Raw genomic sequence first — 10,421 nt, 5'->3', positions numbered from 1 at the left:
ATGGCGAAGTGAGAGCAGCCATCCATCCAGCACCTTCCTCGTCGTTGAGGCTTCATGGTTTAGGTTGCATAGTGTTGCGGACCAGATTCGCGTCCGCAAGTATGCATTTGGCAACCCAGACACCAACAAAGGAGAAATAAGAAAAGGTGGAGAAAGGCGGAAGATCCTGAGGTGGGCGGATAAAACAATCATTCGGATTTGACGCGGGCGGCAAGCTTCAGTGCAGCTCTGTATGCAGTGCTAATCGTTTGCTAAAGAATAAACTGTGTTTATCCTGCTCTCGAGTTTCGATTATATTAAAGCAGTCCGTGACATTTTTTGGCTGCAATTTGGTGCCGAAACCCGGGAATCAAGTGTGCCGACCTCAGACAGCCACTGTGAGTTGCGAGTGAATGCCAAATACAAGGAAGCAGACAAGGGAAAGGAGCAAGACGCTATAGAATGGGAAGCTGAAATCAACACCTTTTATATGGGATGTACAAAGGCAGCGGAAGAATATTCGAATAAGGAAAAGGAGAAGATGGACGCGGCCCCTAACGCAAAAAAGAGAAAACTAGAATTGGAGTTTGAGCGAGAGCAAGCAAAGCTCGATGAGCAACGTAAACTGGAGGTCATCCGACAACAGAGTCAACGAGAGCAAGAGGACCTCACTCTACACATCGAATACCAGCGTCAATTGGAGGGCCTAAAATCGCCGGGAAAATCGAGTTTCAAGCCAATGCTTCCACCATAAATGACTCGGATGACGAGAAAAGACCAAGAGGACCATGGCCAAAAATATCCATTACACCCTTCAACGGAGATTCCCGAACATGGATGATTTCGTACTTTCATTCGGCGCTCTCATAAAAAAAACCCGAATGCCAGAAGATATGAAGTTACTAGCCCTTCGTGAAAATTTGGAACCGGAAATCCGAAGGAGAGCAGCAAACTTATTCGTTGCCTCGGCTAATTACCAGACGTCGTGGAAGGCCCTAACTGGTCGATATGGTAATCACCAAACCATCATGCATTCCCACGTTCAAGAATTATTAGCTCTTCAGCCATTCTCGTCGGGAGATCTAAAATCACTGGTCAACATGGTGGCCTTAGTGAAAGATGCAGTAACTAGTGTGAATCAAGAAGAAGGCCAATCATACTCCAATATCGTGAGCCAATTGATTAGAGTCCTGCCAAGTGAGCTTCAAAGAGAGTGGGGAAGGTTCGCGTACCCACTAAGACCAAGAGTGCCAGGCCTTGCCGATTTTGACAAATGGATAGAAGGTATTGCAGGAGCAGAAGAATTTTTGAGCGCATCAGCACCGCGCAAAAATCACCGCAACCCCGAGCCAAGATGGTAAAATTTGGCCCGACGGTGAGAATGGCGGCTATTCAAAATCCAACAAATGAAGACAACACTTGCACGGTGTGCCACGCCAATCCAGGGCATCCTCTAGCATTCTGCCAGACGTTCATCGACTTCTCACCCACCCAAAGAGCGGAAGCAGTCGCGAAGGGAAAGCATTGTTTTAGATGCCTTGGACGGAAACACTTCTCGTCCGCATGCAAAAAGCCGACAAAATGCACCGTAACGGACTGCTCCCTTTCATCACCCGCTCCTTCATGGATCGGGACGAGTTTTCCCGCGTCGGTCAGGTAACGCAGAAGCCCTTATCGAGCGGTTGTAAATAAATTTTCCAGTGTTGGTCGCAATCGTTCCGATATGGGTTATCGTTCATAATGGTGCGTTTCGTACCTTGGGGATGTTATTAGATCCAGGAAGTGAAATAACTCTGATGCATAAAGACTTTGCTGAGAATATTGGAGTGTCGGGACACCGCGACGCCCTCCATCTGGGATCGTGCCTTGACTCGCAACTCATCCAGACGCAGTTAATAAAATTTGATATTTGTTCAATCGATTAAAGAAACAAATTCCATGTGGAAGAAGCTATCGTGGTGCCGTCAATTGAAGGGTCAGATAGGAGGATCAACTGGCCAAAGGAGAAGCTTAGGTGGGACCATCTCGCTGTCTTAGATTTACCAGAGATAGATTCAGGCAAGGTCGACGTGTTGATTGGGCAGGACGTGGAGGATGCGCACCACCAACTTGCCACCAGAAAGGCAGAAAGTCTCCAAACAGGAAGGAATGCTGTTGTCATGCAATGGTCCGCAACACAGTGTGACATTATCGTTAACGCCTAAAGGTAAGGCTAACAGTGTCTCAATTGACATTGGCCATTCATTTACTATACCAGTTTTCGTCCCCATTCGTAGAAATGAAAGTTGAGCTCATTATTTCGCCGAATGGCGCGAGACTCAGAATTCGTGGGAAATTGAAACATTCTTTCTGATTTTTTTTCTTCTTCTTCTGAGAACCGTTGCGACTCACGTGCGCCTTATTTCCATATTTTTAGCGATTTTTAGTCGGAACCAATTCGTTATAAGTAGTTAAGAAATACTTCCCCAACCACTTCCAAATTTAGCGCAGTCCAACAAGGCCAGCAGCAACTGCGAGCCGCAGCATCAGCAGCAGCATGCCAAATTTATGCGCATCAAACACAACGAGTTGGTGGTGAATCAGGTGGACGAAAATGCCCCGCCGCCGTCCGTTTGCCTCGTCATGGAGGAGAACCTTCGAATGCGCAGAGCAATCGGCGATGTAATTTTAATACCTTCATTGCTCTATTTCTTTATTTTGTGGGTTGAATTCTTTCCGCTCATGATGTTGGTCGATTCATTTTCTTCCTCTTCATTCCATGCAGGCGGTGCTGACTCTGACCATAGTGGGTGCACGACACCAAAGATCAAAACGGCAACGTTGCCTCGTTGGTCGACCGGATGAAGGAATCGGTCCAGAAAGCCAGCCGGAAGACGTGCTCAAAGCCATGGCCATCCAGGTGTGATCTTTTGTCATTTTTGAAATACCAAATTTAATTCATTTTTTAAAAATTTTATTTTTTCGAATCCTGCGATGGCAGGGAGGCATGGAAGCGCTTGAATCCGCATGGGCGGCTGAGCGGCTGGCCTTCCAGGAGAAGGAGCGCGTCAGTAAGCAAATGATTTTCAACCTCCAGCAGGATAACTATATACAGGTTCAGGAAATCGCGCATCGTAAGTTATTAATTATTGCTGATGTTAAAACACATGAATTCATTCAAATCTTTTGTTAATTTTAATAGTATGCGCTGACACCGCGCGGACCGAGCTACTGAACTCTTTTCTCTTCATTTGTATTTGCTGCCTGGGCTTAGCCTATTTAGATTTTATACAGCAACTGTCTGACTATATGTAATCATCGAAAGTGTGTGCAACAATCGCGGCGTAAGATTTCGAATCGTTTTTTTTTTCTTTTCTTTTTTTTAATCTTAATTGTTGCGTTATCGAGTTTGGCTGATGAAACCGTTCAACATTTTAATGCAAAAAAAAGGTTTTTTTTTCTACCTATAGGCCTATATTGTTTTATACAAACTATTTCTGGAACATTTTATATACAGTTTGGATCAATAAAAAGTATCTGTGTTAGGAAATCGAAAGTCATTGCGAACTTGTGAATTGTGACATCATTTAGTAAAAATTTAAATTAAATAATATGAAGTCGTTCAAACGCATATTTCCTTTAAAAAATGATCGGCCCTGTCATTTCCAGATGGACACGTCGAATTTGTTATACGGGGGAAAAAGTTTCAATCGTTCAAAACACAATTCCATTTGATCCTTGTATGGTAATTAGAGTTGGCGATGCGAAACGAAATCAATATCTCAGTCTAGCGGATCTGGCAAATTGCCACCCGTTGCCACTCCTCAATGTATAACAGCAGCAGACAGCACGTAGGCACCAGTTGCCCCAATCTACTTGCGTAATGTTAAATGTTGTGCAATCATTCGGAATAACTGGAACATCAGGCGACATCAGGTGCTGGGCTGTCCCAGCAGCACTCACCAGCACCTGCTAATATTTCATTATATTATTGCCGATTCGAGAAAGAGTTTAAAGAGATTCGTTTTATTTAGACGCCAAATATAATGATTGTTGCTTTATTAATTGAACGCCGAGGGTGCATGGAGAGGATATATAAATACTCTGGCGCACCTAGCTTGCGAGTCCCGCTGCCCCCCGGGTAACTTGGGTAAAATGGGAGTTGACGTCCATATACATCGATCGATTGGCACTTTGGCAGCACATTGCGTCCGGGTGTTGGAATAAGTCGAGCGATGACCAAAATTCGAAATTTCAAGCTATAGGTTATACATCATCAGTAGCCATCAGGTGCTGTTAAACATATGTATATATAAGAGTGAGGTAATAATCGGGCACACGCGGACGTGTTTGGCATCAGTGTACAAGTAAAAACAGGAGACTGATAGCCGGCGCGCTACTATATATATTGACAGTTCCCAGTGAGAACGATATCAAATCTGCAATTGTGTATACGAATATGAAATCGATTAATCCTCGGATTAATCATGTCAATCTTTTTTTAAAGAGTCCAAATCCAGCGCTGCAGGATAAGATCTTCATGGGCGCCATTGAGAAAATCACGGCCACCACTCGCAAGGTAAATACACAATATGTTTATGATGCATTCTTATCTAAATTTGTTAAATCTCTTTTTTAAATGTCGTTTTTTACGATTGTTTAAACACTGCCGAGAGATGAATAGATTTGATTACTATAGCTTATTCAATTGTATATTTAACTTGCAGGTTTATTTGTCGAGAGGTGTCGATCAGGAACCCACGTTTATAGAAGTCAACATCTGGAACGACACGGTGGCCAATTTGACTTTGATGGCGCTGGGCTCATCGGCCCCTGAAATCCTGCTTTCCATTATTGGTATTAATGAGCTAAATTTTTAATTTCAAATATTTGGATGTCAGATTTAATTGAATTAACTGAATTCTGTACAGAGATTGTCGGTAACAATTTCGAGTCGGGAGCGTTGGGACCCGGTACAATTGTCGGTTCGGCCGCTTTCAATCTCATGTGCATCAGTGCTGTTTGCATTGTCGCCATTCCCGGCGTCGAAACGCGAAAAATCAAAGGTAATTTTCTCGTTTTAATCGGTTTTAATTTTCATTCAAAAATTAATGACTTCAAAATTAATTCATTTAAATTTAATTACTTCAAAATTGATTAATTAAAAATGTAATCATTCAGAATTCAATTTATTCAAAATTAATTTATTCAAGATTAATTACTTGTAAATTTATTCAAATTTATTCATCAAAAATTCTGATTATAGGACTGCGGGTATTCGCCATCACCACCTTGTTCAGCATTTTGGCTTACCTGCGGCTGATTTTCGTCCTGGTGGGAGTCAGCCGAAATGTGGTAATTAGTTATCGATTTATTAAAATGATGGTTTCGTCTTCTCATCCGTCAGCTGATCCATTAAATTTAGTTGGAAACACGTTTCTGTTTTATAAAATAAGGTGGAAGTCTGGGAGGCCGTCGTCACTTTCCTCCTTTTCCCGCTCCTGGTCGGACTGGCTTACTGGGCCGACAAAGGATTTCCCCTATGCTGGAAAAAGCCAAGCACCATCAGCGTAACGACCGCCAACGGCAAAGAAATTGAGCTGGCCTCAATCAACTCCGGAGAAAGTAAGTGATTCGATTGGCAGCAGCGAAAACCTGTTGTTTGTTTCTTTATTTTTTTTTAAATTTTATTGGGTATAAACTAGTTGAGGCCATGATGGTGGACGGACCTGTTCTCACCAAACACGGAAAGGTTTGGAAAACGATTAAATTAATTGTCATTATTTAATTCAATTAATTTTAAATTTTAATTTAAATTTACTCACCAAAGATGGACCCCGACGAGTTGGCCAAATGGGTCCGGCAAGCCACACATTTGGGCCTCACCGGGGAAGATGCTGCCAAATTGGCCGCATACAAGTCAGTTCATTATAATAACAACCAGCACAATTGTTTATCATTTCAGATGAATTGACTTACATACAAATTTTATTTTAATTCGACTATATAAGGTTAATTATGACTACCCGTATGGAAATGAGTCAATGAAAATCACTGCAGATCAATGAAAAGCATAAACAAGTCAATAGACAGTCTTAAATGTCATAGAATGTCAGTAAGAATGTCACGCAATTATCACTGGCGATGATTTTCTATGATAAATCAATTTACAAAGTCAGTAACAAATCGTTGGAAAATCAAAGATATTTCAAAAATTAGAACAGAGTCCAAAAAACTCATTGGTTTATCATTAGATCCAGAAAATGAAGTATTTTGCAGTGATTAAACTTAACTTAGTCATTGAACTAATCAATGAACATAACGTAAAAATCCATGGAATATATTCTTTTGAAAAATTACTGATTTTCTACTGATATTTACATTTTCAGTAATTTTCAGTAAACCTTTGAATTTCTTATCATTTTATTGCCATACTTCATCGACACCTACAAATCAATAATCAGCATCTATTTATCACTAAGAAATCATTCCAATGATTAATAAATGATTTTTCAATGAGTCCCAAACGGTAATTTTGATTTTATAATGATTTTTATACAGCTTGCTATTGATTTTTATACTACTACGGCTAGAAGCCTAGCACAGTTGACAAATATCACGACAGGGATTTCCAGAATCATTGGATTTTCACTGATTATCAATGTAAATCATTAGTTATCCCGATTAATATTTTCCTGATAGTTCATTGACTTTATTGCCGATTATTACTAAATAGTGAACATAGTGAATGAATACCATTACAAATGATTTCTCAAATATCAATAAATTATCACTGAAAAGCCTTAGGAATGCTTTTCACGTTCTTCTTGTGAAGAATCATTGACTTATATTATTTTGTTGCGTCGAAATCAATGATATTAAGGGTGAATTTCCATATGTAAGAAACACACGGCGTTGTCAACATGGTTAATATAGAATCGAATGTGCAACCATAGGCCAATGGTTATCGCACGCTCCTATGGATCGAAAGGTACCGTGTTCAAACCCAGATCGGGGCTTATAAATATGAATCAATGAAAATAACTCTGAGTATGATTTCAGTTGGTATCTTCTTCATATGATGATGGTAAGACGGGTGGTAGTCTTGGTTTAACGCGAAAGCGACTCCTAGGCGAACAGCGCAATCATCGTAAATATGAAGGTAGATACCATAATTTTGAGACCTACTTTAATCGTTAATATCCTAAATGGCAAATGATGTTTCTAGTGATAAATGAAGGATTTTTTTCGGGCTCGGTTATAATTTCTATCCGCTAATTGATTTTGCAATGACAAATATTTCGTTTCTGGACTCTATCCTACTTCAAGCATTTTTCTTATATGTTATTTCATGATTTTGTGAAAGATTTTTTAATGATTATAAAAATACCAAACACACCACCAACACGTTTTTCTTTTTCTTCGAAAAAAAAATTGTTTATCACAACGCCCTATATAGATACGTATGAATTAGATACTTGAACTGACTAAATTTATCGAATGTCCAACGTCATAGGTAGTTGGTTATAGAGTCTGGCTAACATTCAATGTTGCGATGGTTCAAGTCCCGATACGGAAAATTTCAACCAATAATACAATTAATTCTAACAGATAATAGCTAAGTAAGTAAAATAAAAAAGGAGAACAAGGGTAAGGAAAACCGACAACAGGAGTTCAAAACTGGTAGAGAAAGAAAACTAGTATAGTAAAATTTAGCTTTTGAATTTTATAAAAAAAGTCATTGGATACAAGCATTGAAAAATCAATCAATAAAAAAGCATTGAAAACTTCACTTTAAATCAGTCAAAAGTAAGTGAATATATGATTTGAAAATCAAAGAAAAACCATTCATTTCTCAGTGATAAATTTATGCTAAGTCAGTAATAATCATGTCCGAATTTTGATGGCGAAAATCATTGGAAAATTAATCAAGCTAATATCCTTCAATTATCAGTGATTAATCAAAGGGGCGTTTTCATACGGGTAAGCATCATTCACACGCCTGGTACCGGATCGGAGCCACCCGAGTGTTCACCGGAAGTAAGAAAGTCAAGCCTCAGTTGAGCATCAAACTCCAAGAGGTAAATAGAATTCAAAGTTTCACCTAAATTTTTAAAAATAATCTTTATTATTTTCTTTATTAGGTTTACGATGCCATCAACGAACATCCGGACACTGAAAATCTGAGTCCTTTCGTCGAAAAAGTATCAAAGGACAAAGCCATTGTCGAATTCCACGCCATCGCTTGCGCAGGTAACAATTCAATTCGCCCAGTTGATATTATTATGGAAATGGAGTCGATTCAGCTCTTTTTTTTTTGTTTTGAATTTGCATTTTATTTAAATTGTATTGCTCAATTTTCCAGTGTCTGAAAACGTTGGGAAATTCCCCGTTCGAATTATCCGCCACGGGGAGACGGACACTTTGGTGTGTGTCAGGTAATCGCATTTTAAACTAACATCTTCTTTGACGATGAGATCTAATTAATTAGTTTTTATCTTTATAACAGGGTAGAAACAGTTGACGGCAGTGCAGTTTCGGGTGAAGATTTCGTGCCGGTCGACCAAATCATCGAGTTCCAGCCCAAAGAAGTCGTGAAAGAAGTGAGAATTTCACCAACTGAATTTTCTTGTCTTTAAAATAATTATGCGAAAATAGTAAATCTAATTCATTTTTGTTTTAATTCGATTATTCAGATCATGATTGAAATTGTAGACGACGACCAGTACGAGCCCGACGAACAATTCTACCTCAAATTGAGTTTAACTCATAATTTATCGTACAAACACAAGGAAGTGGCACTGGGTCGCATTTCCATCATGGAAGTGACAATCCTGAACGACGATGGTACTTATTTAATTGATTAACTTTTTAAATCATAGCCAAATGATTAACTTAATTTGTATCTGATCAATGCAGAACCCGGCACCATCACTTTCGAGGAGAGAGGCATCCTGGTCAAGGAATCGGTGGGCGTGGCCCAAATTCCAGTCTTACGTAAAAGCGGCTCCGACGGGGAAGTGAGCATCCGCTGGCGCACAATAGGTTTTAACTTGAATTCCAACTTATTGTTTGGTTATTTTACTCAAATTCACTTATCCTTAAAACAGACAAGAAAGCCCTGAGTGGCAGGGACTTTGAAGGAGGTGAGGGCGTGCTGGAATTCAGAAACGCAGAGGTACAATTAATTGGAAATGACATTTATTAAATCTAATGGGTTATTACGATTTGACAAAGTTATTTGATTAAGTTATCCATTCATTTGTATAGGCCATGAACGTGTACGGTGGCGATATTGAAAACGCCACAACTTCAGACTACGTGATGCACTTTTTGACGTTCGGATGGAAGGTTTGACTTCAACTTGATTTCATCTGATGAATGAATTAATTGCAACTTGTTTTTTTTCTTAATTAGCTTCTTTTTGCGTTGGTTCCACCGGCTGGAACCCTGGAATTTGGGACGGATGGCTATCGTTCTTTGTTTCGCTAGGTGTCATTGGCTTACTCACCGCCATTGTGGGAGACCTGGCCAGAATTTTCGGATGCCTCATCGGACTCGATGACGCCGTTACTGGTGAGTTGAACTGTCCCAAAAGTTCCCACCCAAAAATTCTCTGCGATTGTTTGATTCCATTGCCAATAAATGACAGCCATAACTTTTGTGGCGTTGGGAACATCCCTTCCGGATCTGTTTGCAAGCCAAGCCGCCGCCATGAACGAGAAATATGCCGACAATGCCATCGGAAACGTGACCGGAAGTAATTCCGTCAACGTCTTTCTTGGTCTGGGTTTACCTTGGCTTATCGCCAGCATCTACCACACGCCAATGGTTTGTCTTCCTACTTAATTACATCCAGAAGACCATTCGTGGAAATAGCTTTATTGTTATCCATTTATTTAATGATTCTAGGGCGGAGAATTAAAGGTGGAAGCCGGAAGCCAATCGAGCTTTCGGTACCGCGGGAGTCAATGTCGCATCGCTCACGACTAGTCGACGCTAGATGTCGTTCGGGAGCTATCAGATTGATAAACGCTTGGAGCATTCACGACTGTTTTGGACACTAACACGTCAGACGGCACGCCATCACGTGAATGGCGATTACAACACAGCGGGAAGTGGAACGTGGCACGACATTCTTCCTCCTCCTCCTCCTGCTTTCTAGCGTGACGAGTGTAAACAACTCGGCAGATTAGAGCGAGGGGTTCCCCGATCAGCTCGTGAAGGTTTTCTGGTTTTGATTTCAATCTCCAACATTGCATCCGATTTCTCAACAGGGAATTTGATATATTTCGACCAATTTTAGACAGTAGATTTTGATTGAGTGTGAATGGAGGAATGTGAATAAAAGTTTGTCCAGGTGTTAGCTAATTTTATTATTTCAGTCGTCCTTATTTATTATGACTAATACAACCTCGTCCACATCTATGTAAGAATTTGTTTTGATTGATTTCCCTAGCTGC

The 10,421-nt window shown here is 40.2% G+C and overlaps 1 pseudogene; it reads left to right on the top strand.

The window, feature by feature from the left end:
- The first annotated feature begins 860 nt into the window (after positions 1–860).
- LOC124329470 lies at positions 861–9,951 on the top strand (annotated as a pseudogene).
- Positions 9,952–10,421: the final 470 nt, after the last annotated feature.

This window comes from Daphnia pulicaria, chromosome 3 (genome assembly GCF_021234035.1).
Source record: "Daphnia pulicaria isolate SC F1-1A chromosome 3, SC_F0-13Bv2, whole genome shotgun sequence".
Lineage (NCBI taxonomy): Eukaryota > Metazoa > Arthropoda > Branchiopoda > Diplostraca > Daphniidae > Daphnia > Daphnia pulicaria.
This window is presented reverse-complemented; position numbering and strand designations above follow the sequence as displayed.